General features: G+C 37.0%; 1 protein-coding gene across 5 annotated transcripts in view; it reads right to left on the minus strand.

The window, feature by feature from the left end:
• Positions 1-14,749, minus strand: part of VSNL1 (visinin like 1) — a 114,743-nt gene that overhangs the window by 98,417 nt on the left and 1,577 nt on the right. Inside the window, exons 1-2 of one of the 5 annotated variants that reach the window (XM_005576506.4) lie at positions 14,481-14,686; positions 9,356-9,376 (exon numbers count right to left, since the gene is read on the minus strand). The exons of 1 other annotated variant lie outside the window; for it this stretch is intronic. The gene's annotated coding sequence lies outside the window, so the exon portion shown is untranslated. Of the gene's footprint in view, positions 1-9,355; positions 9,377-13,719; positions 14,240-14,480; positions 14,687-14,749 lie in introns of those variants that run through there. 3 more of the 5 variants (XM_065527386.2, XM_065527384.1, XM_065527385.1) reach the window with 3 other exon arrangements.

Consider the following 14,749-nt stretch of genomic DNA (forward strand, 5'->3'; position numbering starts at 1 on the left):
GACTTGGCTCTCTTTTCTGTTTCCTGCTCCAAAACAAAGTGACAAAAATAATGGACTTCTGGGCAATTGCAGGTGGGTTTTGATTAGAAGAGGCTTTTCAGAGTTTCTGAAAGGAATGCAGCCATCTGCTCATAAAGCTGGCCCTGAGAATTACTAACTAGTTTAGATGAATTTTCCTCAATGTTCTAAGTGTTATGACCCCTCAGGCCTAGTTTCTAGGGCCCAAGCCTCTGCCATAAAAAGCAGCAAACCTACATTCAAATTTCTCACTCTGCTAGAGATGGGCAGAAATCTATGCTGAGGACACTAGGCAGCCTGTAGTCAGAGTTATGTGCACAAAGATTTTCCTTTAAGTGGTATTTTAAAAGTTAAAATTTATAACAATAAGAGAACAGTGAGCGAAACCTTGTTCATATATACAATGGAGTGTAATCCAAGTATTTAAAATATACATTTGCAAAGAATTTTAATTGAAAAGATCATGTTTCTGCTATAATGTTATGAAAAATGTAGAATAAAAATTTTAAAGAAATGAGCAGTCTCTATTAGCAAACAATGAAAATGGAGGAAAATATAACTTAGTAATAGATTGCAGGTGATTTTTATTCTTTTTTCTGTTTTGTTTTCCAAATTTTCACAATGAGCGAATATTATTCTTTTTACTTAAAAAAGGCAAATTCCCAACCCTCACTGAAGCTCACTTAGGAGCTGTTATATAGAGTAGCAACTTGAAGGACCAGGTATCTGATAAATGAATTACCTGGAATGCCAATAGCAGTCCTCTTTAGTTCTAGTGCTTAGAGTTTTGTTAAGTGAGTTTATAAAACTAGAAAAAAAAAAGGTGTTCTGAAAGAGAAAGTAATGTCTTCATTTAATTATAAAAAAAGAATTGTGTACTTCTAATCCTAGACAACCACAAAATGAATATTCTCACTGTTACAATGAAGTGATCTCAATCACCATGATAACAATCAGTGGTATCCAAGCTAGATACAAATTCAAAGAAATGACTTTATTCCTAATTATCTACCATAGGAACCAACAATCACAATTCAGACAAGATAGCTGGAATACTGTGTAGATTTTTAGCCTTCCCTCTATTATGGCATCTCTCAGTGAGTTTCCATTTACAGATGTATAACCTCATAGACCTATTACAAAGATTTGGGTACTCCTTACCAGCAACCTCCAGTTGGCATTTGAGGAGGTGATTCTCAGATAACGTAGAGGTTGCTCACTTTACATTCTCTAAATAAGTAGTCATAAGCAGTACACTGTCACTGCACTATGAGCCCTTATAAATACTGCGTGTTGAATTCATCTACCCATTGTTCTACATAAAGTATCCATTAACTTCATACATGGTTTTAGATCTACCCACTGCAAAAGATGGTCTGTTGGCTATGCTCAGTTCCCTACTTCTTTATTATGAATTTATTTAACTCCTCAATTTAAGAGCTCTTGGATTGAGGACAGCAAATACTACTAATTCTTTATTAAAAACAAACTAATAATAACCATCAATGAGTTTCAAATAAAAGAGAGGGTTCTGCTAAGCATTTAATGGATATTATTTCTAGTCCTCACAACAATTTTGCAATATACATTATAATTTGGATTTAACAAATAAGACTGGGGCTCAGAGAGATTAAATTATTTGACTAAGGCCATGAAGACATTAAGTAGTGGAATTAGAATTCACATTTGATTCTGACATATAGTCCAGTATTTTTCCATTTTCCCATGTTGCTGATGTTTGATCTTTAGATTTTTTTTTTCAAAACTTCCATTTTACACCTTAAGAACCAGACTTTGAGGAATGAAGTAACTTGCCCAAGTTCATATGAAAACAAAACAAATTCAAATCTGAATCAAATTAACTGCCCCTGTTTTTCAAAATTATGTTACCACTGCAACATAACAGCAATCACTGCTAATACAATGTATGCCATATTTTAATTTTTTCTATTAGTTTTAATTGGTATGAGGTTAAAGATATTTTATAATATTGTCATTTTTCTGAATTTGAGATAATTTTGAAGTTACAGATTTTCTTCCTTTTCATATGGGAAACTGCAGAACTGTAAACATGTCAGTGGGGAAGATTCAGAGCCATTAGTCATTAGCCACTTTGGCACAACTGTGGTCAAATATCCATCCAGGAACAAAATGGGAATGCTCTCAAAAGATCAGTTGCCAAAGCACTTCAAGAAGTTTCCTCTTAATAACAAGGTCAACCTTCTTGGTCTACTATTCCATTTTTCCTTTTTCTTTCCTCCCTCCCTCTTGCTCTTTCTTTCTCTCTTTCCCCCTCCCCCTCTTTTTATAGGAAACTAATATTCACTGAAGATCTTGTATATGCAAGAGACTGTTCTAAGCACTTTCAAAGACATTATGTTTATCCTTACAATTAATCTCAGGAGTACAATTTTCATTTTCCAAAACTTAGACAACTTGTTCAGAGTGATAAGGTCCAACTTTAAAGCCACATCTCTTTAATCCACAATATACTTCTCTCTAGTGAGATGCAGTCGTGTCTCACATAAACAGGCTGCTATCTTTTCAACAACTGGGATGTACAGACTTAATTGACACACTGATTCAAAAAAACTATAAAAATACTTAGGAGATTTGAACACTGGCTTTATATTTGATGATATTAAGTGATTTTTTTTTTTTTTTTGCTGTGTTAATTGTATTGTGGATATATGTAAACTATTACACACAAGATGATATGTCTAAGATATGTCTTAATTCTTTCAAATAAACCCATTAGAGAGAGGAAGGATGGGGACAGAAATGAAACAAAGTGGCCGTAATACGGATTAACATTGGGTGATGGGTACATGGGGGCTTATTATATTATTCTCTCCAAATATGTACGCTTTCCCTAATAAAAAAATTTTAAAAATAAAAAGACGTGTGTAGGTTGGTTGTAGTTTGGTAGAACAAGAGGATTTTGGGTTTGAACAACACATTTATCACTTAATGTCTATGTGACCTTGGGCAAATTACTTTCATCTCAGAGACACAACTTCTCAGTCACAAAATGAAGCTTACCTTGCAGACACTTACCTTGCACTTAAGTAATGAAGTAACGTGTGTAAGTATCCAACACAGAGCACTGTACATGCTAAGTTTTTTTTGTTTGTTTTTTGTTGTTTTTTTTGAGACAGAGTCTCACCCTGTCGCCCAGGCTGGAGTGCAGTGGTGCGATCTCGGCTCACTGCAAGCTCCGCCTCCCGTGTTCCCGCCATTCTCTTGCCTCAGCCTCCTGAGTAGCTGGGACTACAGGTACTCGCCACCATGCCCAGGTTAATTTTTTGTAGTTTTTAGGAGAGACGGGGTTTCACCATGTTAGCCAGGATGGTCTCGATCTCCTGACCTCGTGATCCGCCCGCCTCGGCCTCCCAAAGTGCTGGGATTACAAGAGTGAACCACCGAGCCTGGCCTTCTTCTTCTTCTTCTTTTTTTTTTTTTTTTCACAAAATTGCTAGCTATTATTATTATAAGGCATACATGATCTCTGCTTTCATTTACTTGCTCTTGAGACCTAGCCTAGAGATAACTTTCAATATTCAGATTAATTCAATTTTGGCTAACAGCCAAAGACAAGTGATACAGGTAAGCCCTTTATGTACATGGTCTTCTACTGAGCACCTCTTTGGAAGAATGTCAGCTCTCCCAGTTTCTCCTATGCCACTGGTGACTTGGATCTAGATCAGTTTCCTCTGTCCTCTTCCAGTTCACATGGATTTCTTCTAACACCCATACCAGCAATTCTGGCCAAGGCCTCTTGTTTTAAGAATGAATCATATACCATTTTATATTATTCCTTGTATAGCCACTTTATCAAAGTATTGGCTATATTATTCTCTCATCACTGCTGCAAATATGCTCTATCATGCCTCCCTTCTCCATCCCAAGATGATATCTTGGACTGATTTATATTTTTTCAGTCACTTCTAGTTATCAGAAAAGTTGTTGTTTCTAGATATTAAAAAAGTTTAGTCTAATTTAAATATAAATTTCCACTATACCAATTCAGTCTTTCCTTAACTAGGATTTCAATCTAGCAGTGGGGAGAGGGGGTAATCTGTTCTCTTGTCCTGCTTGCTTCCCTCTTCTATTATTCGCTCTGCTGCTTCTAGGGAGGGGGCAGAGAAGGGGACTATATAGGAAATGGACAAGGTCTTACTTGACTGGTGCCTGTGTAACCTGGCACTCTGTGAGTCTGATGCCCAAATGCTATGCCATTACCCTGGGGTGTTTGAAGACTCTTTAACAACTCCTGACTGGGAAGTTCCAAACTTCACAATTTACAATTTCAATGCACAGTTGACTTACTGCTCCACCTATTCTGCTGGCCTCAATGATACAGCTCTCTAAAGGGGACTTAGACATGTATCAGACATGATTTCTTCCCTCAAGAAATTTCCAGTTTTATGTGAGAGCTGGCATGTATACAGCAATTATGTGTTCAGATGTGCTAAGAGGACTGAGAAGTAACTTTTGGTTGCATTCCCTTAGGATGACTGGGTTAGGATATCTAAGGAAGTTTCAGATTTTTATCATCAGAGCAGCTCCTGCGAAGTGATTTCCATAGTCCTTGAAGAAAACTCATCTCTGTTCATGAGTTCAAGAGCTTATCCAAGACAGACTACCTGTGTTTGCATGCACATGTGGGTCTCCTTTGTTTCTCCTGTTGGTCTTACTGTCTTTACATTGTTTGGATCTGTATATGCATGCTGATTCCTGGAAGGGAAGTCCCAGTTACCCTCATAAGCTTTTCTTAACCCCAGTAGGATGAAAATCTTATTTCCAAAGCTTCCCTGCTAGAACAAACACATGAGCTTGACTGTGGTTGCTTTTGTTTCCACAAGGGTCTCTTTAGAAGCCAAGACATGCTCACACCACTGAGAAATGGCTGTGGGCTCAGGTTCTACAACCACAGCATAAGAAATCCAGAGGCAGATTTAAACGATACAGATGTGTCTCAATTTAGGCTTTTCCTTCTAGATTATTTTACTTCAAAATCATTTTTTCAATTTAACTGTGAAGACCTAGTTATCATAGATCTATCATTCTATATCCCAGGACCTACAGTAGGGGCGGGGAGAAGACAGAGGACTTATTTTAGCAGATATAACCATAATATAATAATTTGCAGAAGATCAATACTTTGATTATAAATCACCTTTTTTAAATCTCAAATTTTAAAGTTGAATGATATAAACAATAAATTCTTTATTGTCACATGATATTATGCAATCTGTGGAGTATGTTCACAATAACTCATAACTAGAAAGGGTAGGTGATATCATACTTATTTTCACATGAGGAAACTAAAACTCAGAGAAGTTAAGTAAGTCTTCCATGGCTACATACTATGATGCCTAAAGCATGGGGGTGATGCCTAAAACACACATCTAATGACTACTAAGTTTGTGTACTTTCTATTACATAGTTCAGCTTTTGTCTTTCTAAACCAGTTTTTCCAACTGAGTTCTTCAGAATGACAATGAAATGTTGATAAGTATATTTTCACATAAGTTTCCTGTACAAACAGGTGTGGAAATACATGATTAATCAAAGCTAAACAGATTCAGTGGTCTTTACCACAGGACTACTCAGACTTATTATTAACATGAAAATGAGCACTGGGAATATCTAAGAGTGAGATGTAGTAAGCATTTTCCCCCAGAGAAGCGTTTCAAAAAACTCTTTGTTTCTATAAAGATTTATTTCCAAAACCCTGATAGGTATTCTTACCACTGAATTTAAACCATCCTCCCTTTCAACCATGCACTTGATCTAGAATGAGAAAATTTCAATAGGGCTTCCTTTTTAATGCTGTCTTGTAAGTAATGATTTGTTATAAAGCTATTACTCTTAAATATTTTGCTTAAAACTGCACAAAACAATCTATTACAGTACATTGAACATATTGTGTATATATCATGTATGTATGTATGTATCCATCTATCTGGATGTATGTGCATCTCTACCTCACCCCTACCTTGAGTACCATTCTCTGCACTTGGTCAATCTGCGTTACTGCACACTTCTACAAACACTCAGGAAATGAAGGTTCTGATAGGCTAAACCTGATCTGAACATGTTCTGCAACATGTGTTGTGTGTATGGCCCCCCTTTTCTGTCATTTATTTGGTGTTATTTGAGAAGCAATTGTTTGATAAACAAAAGATACGCAAGTGGTATCGCCAGATCCTGCATAAGAGTTGAGGTATAGGCATCTCCTGGAGTGTTTAACAGGTGCTAGGGCACCTTGGGGGAAAAGGTAAAGGAAAAGAGAGGATAAAAATCAGAAGATAATTAAGCACTGTCAGATGTCCTCTGACATTATTTATGAAGAGCACCACAGAATCACTGGAGCTGGGGAGGACTGTTCATCAACTGAACGTTAGTCACTAGAGGCTCTGAAAACTTTAGCAGAAGACATGTCTTAAACAAATGAAAGAGGTTTTCTAAACAGATGCAGGAACGCAGGCCTAAGGTAGGGCATTGATTCAGTTAGCACACCCTTTCTAGGATTGCACTCACCATGCTACCTGGGATAAGTGTATGTTAGCTATTATTTAACTATGAGCCAATTAGGACAAATATACTTGGAAAAAAAATGCAGCAGGACATCTAGAACACTAACCTAGGAGAAACGGTGAAATGTAGACTGAGAAGGTGGTCAAAAAAGATAAGATGTAGGCAGGAGAAAAGATTGGGGTGTGCAGGGGGAGAAGGAATTATTTATGTTCCAAGTTCTTTCAGGTACTATATACACATTACTATATTAGGCCTTCAACATTCATGTAAGATAACTGCATTATCCCTATTTTCACCAGTGAGAAAATAAACTCAAAAGATTAATTAGAACAATAACCCTACTCAATTCTATGAATCATCAAGGAGTTGTCCTATTATACAAAGAAATCTCAGAATTTAGGTGCAAGTTTTGTAGACTTCAAAAAGAGAAAAAGATGCCCTTTTTAATCTACAGATTAGAAATACACCTGAAATTTCCTAGGAAATTGGGCAGGAAATAGAGGAAGAAGGAGGGAAATCCTGAAGGAAATTGAAAAGGCTCTTTGAGGAGTTAAGAACAGTAAGGCCATTTTGGATTTGATGTGTGTGGGGACGAGGGGTGGGGGAAATGTGCAGAGGGGCTAAAAACATTTTTTTTGGTTCGGTAGGAAAGAGCAGTTGGAAGTTACCTCTTCCTTTATTGTAAAAGCCTGGGAGAAAAGAATGAAAGAGTAGCTCATAGAAGACTCTTCCCACAGACACACATCGAATGATTAGTCATGAAATGGGTTGGAAAAATAGAGGAGGTGTGGGGAGAGTATCAGATAGAAATCCTGTTTTGGGAAAGTATTAAAAGATAGAAGTATCACAGTATAATATTTAACCAAAAAAGCAGGGCTCCTGAAATGTTTTTTATTGAAGTTCAGTGATCAACTGTGGGTGCATGTTGGGGGAGAAGGGAAACATGTTATTTAGCTACACTGAATAATAATTCATAGATAATCTTAAAATATATCCAATAAGGAAATAAACTTAAAAATTTCAGTTCCATATTCAGGTCACAATTATATGCTGGCATTATATAGTACGGTGATGATGATAAAGTAAAGGCATAATGGAAAGGGGACGCATTTAAAGAAGGAATAAGGGAAACAAAATTTGAAGTCTTAGTGGAGGCATTTATTTCATTCTGAAATAATTCTGTGCATTCATACCACCTTTTCATTTCACTTGACATAAAATTGCATTTATCGGTTTTCTCCATTAGGCATAAATTCTTGAAGGCTGGGATTGTATCTTACTTAATTTTGTTCTACAGTGACTACACAGAGCTTGGCACACTTACTCAATAAAGCTAAGTTTTATAAGGTAGGGTAAGCACTGTAAACTGTTCACTATTTGATTCCTTATTTAGAAGTTCTGCAATGAATGGAGATTGCTTCAACTCAGTGACCAAAGTGTCTTATGAGCTATTGATTTCTGATTAAAGTGATGCTAATGATAAGGATAAATATTATTTATTATACATTTTCAATAATAAGCCATTATATTCTTTACATATATAATCTTCTATTTTCTGTTCAAGAATCCTGTGAATTACTATTAGAAACTGAGGCTGAGAGTTTAAACAATTTATTCAAGGTCACAGAACTAATAAACTATGGCCCTGGGAATTTTTGTCTAAGTATTAATATACCTAGCTTGAGAACTTTGTACTTCCGCTCATAATTTTCTCTGAGCCAACTGAAATCACGGTTAGAAGTTTTCCCATTCACAAACTAAAAATGAGGAAAGACCAATAGTTTAGTGGTTTTCATCTCACTCTGAAGAATCAATACTTTTATAATCATTTAAAAGAACAACAATTTTATACACAGGATTTAAGTTTACTTCACAATTTCCTTTCATTTTTCATAAAATTTTTCATATGAACAAGAAAGCAAAAAAATCAAGCACTTTATATAAAGTTACAGAAACTCTTGAACTTCTCGAATTAACAAAATTGATAGTCTTCCATTAACTCATAACATCAAATGCCAAGAATTTCAGCAAACAGAACTTGCTAATTGAACGTGAGCCTTGTGCAGCACTACTTGATACATTAAAAGCAAAATATTGTATTAATAAGATTTCAACTTCATTAATAATGCTTAATGGGTCTCCAACGGGACATTTTACTCAAAATTTAAAATTAGACTTCAAGAAATCAGAAATAACACACTAATCACAAATTACTAAAACCAATGAAAAATATAAAACACTAGTCTCCTGTAGCACCAGGGTTTACAATTTCAAGAATTCTTGAATTGCAAAAAGATCCTAAAATATAAGATAACAGAAATATTAGGATCTGTTGATTTACATTAGAAAAAATTCACCCAGGTTTCAAAGTACATTTAACATGTTAATGATTTGCCAAAAAAACCCCAAAAACTATTTACATAAAGCTCCTCAAAAGTTCATAGTCTTTCAGAGCCTAAGAAATAATAAACAAGATCCAAAAAAACGAGGAAAAAATGTACTTAAAAAGTGAGAGATTTCTATTCTCAGAAAAGTACTATATGGGCAACAATGAATAGGATTCTCTCTATGGATCGATGATAATTGCAGATAAATTTAACTGATTTGTTAACACTTTGCCTTTTATGAGCAATGCCTCATAGAAATAAAATCTACTTTAAGTAAAAGAGATCTACTTTCTACAAAAAGTTCAGTAATTATTGTATTAGGTACACTGAGCTTGAAGACCACTTAGTGAATGAGAGTATTCCAAGTCTTAATTGTAATTTAGAACAAAAGGAAATAGAATGCTCACCTGGAAATAATCCAACAAATCCTGGGAATTACCATGCATTAAAAAAAAAGAATAAACAATTGATGGTTACACAGCAGGTCATCTGTGTTAGGACTGCAGTAAATAAGTAAAGAGGTGGAGAAATTCAGAGAAAGTGTAAAAATTGTGAAAATCACCCAATCTGCATGCTTTAAGTTAGCTGATAGGGGTATAGAACAGCTCTTGAATGTATTCACAGGCACCTTATTATTAAAGTGTCAAACCTCTTTGAAGATTCCTCAGTAATTTACTATTCCATTTCTGTTTCATTCATTAAATAGTTTCTAAAGCATCTCCAAGACCCTTCCATTAGTAAAAGTTCTCAATGATTTAAGCTGGGAGCAACACAAACTATTTTGATTCATTTTAGAGAGCATAAGTTATCTTTAGAAACAAACTGTAAATGAAGAAATGCAATGCTGTGGTCCCCTCACAGTGTGAACATGTTAAAATAATTCCATAGTTCAAGGGAGCATGATCTAAGTGGAGGACATAGCTACCAAAGTCTAGATTTATATTCACTCTTTTACTTATCAATATTCTTATTCTTGTAAATAGGTAAAAATACTTTATCTTTTTACTTATTAAGAGACAAAAAGGAGAATACACATGTAAATAGATTTAAAAGCATTCTTAGAGGTATTAATATAATGCTTTAATATCTTTACAAAAAATAAATCATTAAATAATTTTTTTGAGATAGTGTCTCACTTTGTCACCCAGGTATAAAATAATTTTTAGTATAGTTTTTTCTCATTATTAACAAAGATATTTAAAGAAATGTTAATTGTGCACATGGTTTTAGTAGAAATTTAATTTGTTGATATAATTAACAAGGTACATGCAACTGATTCTTATTAGAACAAATATTTAATTGACAAATATTGAGTTTCCACTATAAAAGACATTGTACTGATATTGTGGAAATATTGTAAAAGGTCATTAAAATCATTGCTCTTCTAGGCAGTGAATTCATATTGTAGGGGCACCTTTTAGATAAAAAAACTTCCTGAAGATACTATTTTTAAAAATAGATTGGAGGGATGGATTAGGTGACTTATATGGATCTTGTGCAGCTCACATATTCTGTTAATCATATGAATTAACCATTGGGACAGCAAAAATATCAATCATTCTTTAATATATCTCTGTACCATTTGATACTTTAGGAAAATTAATATGTTTATATTCGCTATACATAATGAAGATGGACATTGTCAATTTCAACCTTAGATTAATTAAATGTGATCATTTCTGTGAAGACAGCCTTCCTATTTTCCTAAATAATCACTAATTTTAGGAGCATAGAAATCACTCAAAACAAAGAAAAAGACCTTGAGAACAGTGAAAATATATTGCTGTTGTCAATTAGGAAACCACATGTTTTATACTGATGCTGAACTGTTATTCTGTAAACTCCCTAGGGAGCTTCTCCACAACGTTTGGAATTCATAACTACATGCAACCCAAACAGAAAATCTATAGCTTGCCCAGGACGATATTCCTGATGCTGTAATCCTATCACATGTGACTCACATGTAATGGGGAGGTGATTCACAGTGTAGTAAATCAAAGCAGGGCACTTAGCAACTACAAATCTCCACATCTCTGGGAAGGCTATCTGGTGTTCAGAATACCTTGGAATGGGTATTCTGCAAGGGTGTATGAATGGGTATATCAGCAAGATCAGGTAACATCTAACTAACCCAAGACCATTTGTCAGAAACAGACTCTATCCAAGACAGAGCTCATCCCAATTCAGTAAAGATTTACCGACAGAGGAGGGGTTAAATTAAATTGTTAATTGGTAAAGGTGTTGAGAAACTCACCACCTTGCTTCTTAAAAGCTTCAACAACTTCCAAGAGTAGTTACCTAATCTTTGACATGAGAAAGAAACTCCAACTGGGCCTTCCTCTGGTTTTGCATTCCAGTTTTCAAGCTCCTCCTTTCCTAATGCCTCAGCTTTTTTCAGGTAAGAATCCTTAGTATTTCCGCATTTGTGGTAGTTGTGAGTATCTTTCTGAGTGCCTGGGAGATTACATTTCTGGAGAAGAAAACAGGAAGGCCTAGACTATCTTTAGGAGGCGTAGAGTGTTATTGTATAGGCACTCAGGGAATTTTTATGGAAGAAAGGGAGAAAAGAAGGAGGAAATGGAGAAAGCAAAAGAGGAAAAAAAGGAGAAAAAACAGGAGGAAGGTGGGAAGGCCAGTTAGGCAGGTCATCTTGTCTGCTTTGCAGTCCTCATCCAGCAAGATGAGAGCAGAAACTGCGCAAGAATAAAACAAAAGATCTGCCTGAGGAAAAGCTATGCAAATACCTTAAAAGCTTTAAAGGATGAAAACGTTGCACTACTCTCCTCTACAGCACAACTTCAGGTTAAACCAGTCAAGCCTTCTTCCTTCGGTCTTTCTGTCCCTTCCCTTTCCCTTCTCTGCAGGTGGCTTTATCTGGAGGATTTCCAGGAAGGCTGGAGACAGGCATCTCTAATTTGGGTTCTGCCTCCTAGGAGCCAGAGGAGAGTTGGCAAAGTCCACTCTGGGTTTACCCTGCAGTTTCCTCACTCCACGAAGTCCTAATCTCTGCAGCTGCAGTGGTTTTGGAGGAGGATAGATAGGGAGAAAAGTGGCAATGTAACTGCAGTGTCTTTGAAGGCTGGATTCCCTGAAGAATTTTGGGGAACAGAGCAGGGAAAGGATGGAAATGGGCCCTGGGCAGTTCTCAAACAGAAACTGCATATTCTGATACGCTAGTGCTTCCCCCAAACGCCAAGGATTCGAAAGAAATTGACTGAGATGCAGAGGAGGCCAGAAAAGCCAGACTAAACATCTAATGAGGTGGGGATAGTAAAGGTGAGGGGGCAATAAAAAAGAGAGAGAAAGAGACCTTACAAAGACAAAGAGAGGCAAGGAAGAGAAATGAAGTGGTATAAAAAGGGACCCCTAGAGACAATCTCAAAAGATGTGCTGGAGAGCAGACAGTTATTTATTTGAAGTCTGCAGCAATGTCACTGAGACTGCTGAAAATGAAGGAGAGAAGGAAACATTTACACTCAACATTACTTTTTAATTGTTTATTCCATAGACTAGAACTTAATTGACTTTTCTCTAGATCCATGGTTCTGGGCCTCAGTTTCCTCATCTACAAAGCAAGGGGTTTGGACTAGATACCTTACAGGGTCTCTACCTAACTTGATCCTCTCTGTCAACCTACGAGCCAGGAACTCCAAGACCAAGGATTTATTAGTTTTGATACCCAATTCCCCCCTTTTTCTTCTACCATCCCTCTTTATCACTGCAGTGCCAACACCTGCACCATTCATTGAACTGATGCCACCACTCAGTGATGACAAGGAATATGGCTCAACTGTGACAAATGATTAGTCCTTCTGCCCTGGAGTAAGGAAAGAAGGAATAGACAAGGCAGTATGATTTATACTTTGGATTTCCAATGAGAGGTTCTTCTCGAATTTTCGGTTACAAATTTCATGCATTTAAATAAATTATAAATTCCTTTGAGGGGTTCCAAGTGGTTGGACTGATCAAAGGCCAAAGAGCCGTATTTGATGGGCCCCATACCTGATTTGAGGGAAAATTTATTTCATTTCATCCCCAAAATTGGATTTGCTTATTTCATGGAAATCCAGCACGCACTAGTCATGCTTTTTTCTCATCTTTTTGCCTCCCATTCTGCCAACCTGCTTCAGTGCAGCATTTTCTGGGGTTATTAAACACCCAAGGCTTAATGAGAGTGCATTCATGAGTAAGTTCTTCAATGATGCAGGATCACCCCCTACTCCCCACCCCCCCCACACACAAACACACGTAGGCAGTTTAAATGATAGTGGGGGTAAAATGTGTTTTCACAAGAGTTTCATTTTAAATTTGTCTCAACCTGAAATTCCTTTAGAAATTAAAATAGATATTAATACATAGAAATAAAACTCCCCAGCTTCTCTTGCCTTCAAGTGGAAAGTGATACACAAATAGTATGTACTTAGTGTTTTCCACACCCACCAACAATTCTATTTTATTTTAGTTTCCAAAATATGGACAGGAGGGCAACTCTAGAAAAATGGATTCCCACTCTGGCATCTCACAGGGCACTGATCAGGCAATGCTAAGCACTCATCATTTCCACCACACAGGGAGCATCAGCCTCTCCTCGCTCCTTCCCCATACACATTCTCGTACCCCTGAGGGTATTCAGCATTCTGATTTCCACTCGGGGTTTGACCTTGCAAAGACCCTTCCTTCTTCCAGTTTCTGGGCAAGGAACAACCCATTTTAACTTAAAACACAAAACGACCTTTTATCCTTTAAAGAAATACTACCGAATGTAACACACCTTGATTTACATTTTTTAACCCCAGATTCCGGATGGCGAACGCGGAATGCAAAGGCAGGTAACTAGTTTGGGTCTGACAGTCCCCATTCAGCGACCGAATCTGTGACTCCGTTCAAAATCGACAGTGCGGTAGAGCATCTTTCCCTTTTCTGCCCATTCACCATTGTGACGAAAAATCAAAAACGAAAAAATTATCTACTCATTTCTGAATACTGAGAGAAATGTGCTCATTTAGCTCCTGACTCCGTGGATCTTAAACACTAACATCCCGCTCAGAGATCAACCATGATTTCCATACCAATCTCATCCACTCAGTTTTACTTAGCAAACACCTTTGCTGCCCTTCCACGGTGAGAAAAATGGTGCACCAATCCCACGGATGACAGGTTGCTACTCGACTGCACCCGCTCAATAGTTTTATCAGCAACCGGAAAACTTCACAATCGGTCAATTAGCTACTTAAATCTGTCTAAGACAAACTAAGAAAGCATCTCAGTTTCACCTGTCTTAAATCTAGTCTAAGACAATCCCCCAAACACGCCGCATATAAACACTCCCCCTTCCCCCACCCACAATATTCCAAAAGATCCCCCATGGACTAACAGCACATTCAGATCGCCAGCATTAAGCAAGGCAATTGTCACCATGCATTTAGACGCATCTATGCAAAGCAAAGTATGTGACAATAGCCAAAGCATCTCTCTGACAGTTGGTTGCATTACACATGCAGAAATGCAACGAAGATTGTATTTTCCACTTACAGTTATAGCGCTGCGCACGGTCACTTAACGAAAATGATAAAACTCAACAGTTCTTTTTAAAAATATATATTTAATTCGGGTAAACGCTTAAGCGTGTGTGGTTCTCTCTCGCTCTCTTTTTCTCCGGAGCTCTGGGCTGCTTAAATCCCTCTTGGATAGCGCCTAGCAAGCCCAGCCGCTGCCGCAACACGCTCGGGTAAATCTCTGCTGCAGATTGGGAATCCCATAGAAAATCTAGGGTCCCTGGAGCTGGATGCGCAGGCGCGCGA

This window comes from Macaca fascicularis, chromosome 13 (genome assembly GCF_037993035.2).
Source record: "Macaca fascicularis isolate 582-1 chromosome 13, T2T-MFA8v1.1".
Taxonomy (NCBI): Eukaryota; Metazoa; Chordata; class Mammalia; order Primates; family Cercopithecidae; genus Macaca; species Macaca fascicularis.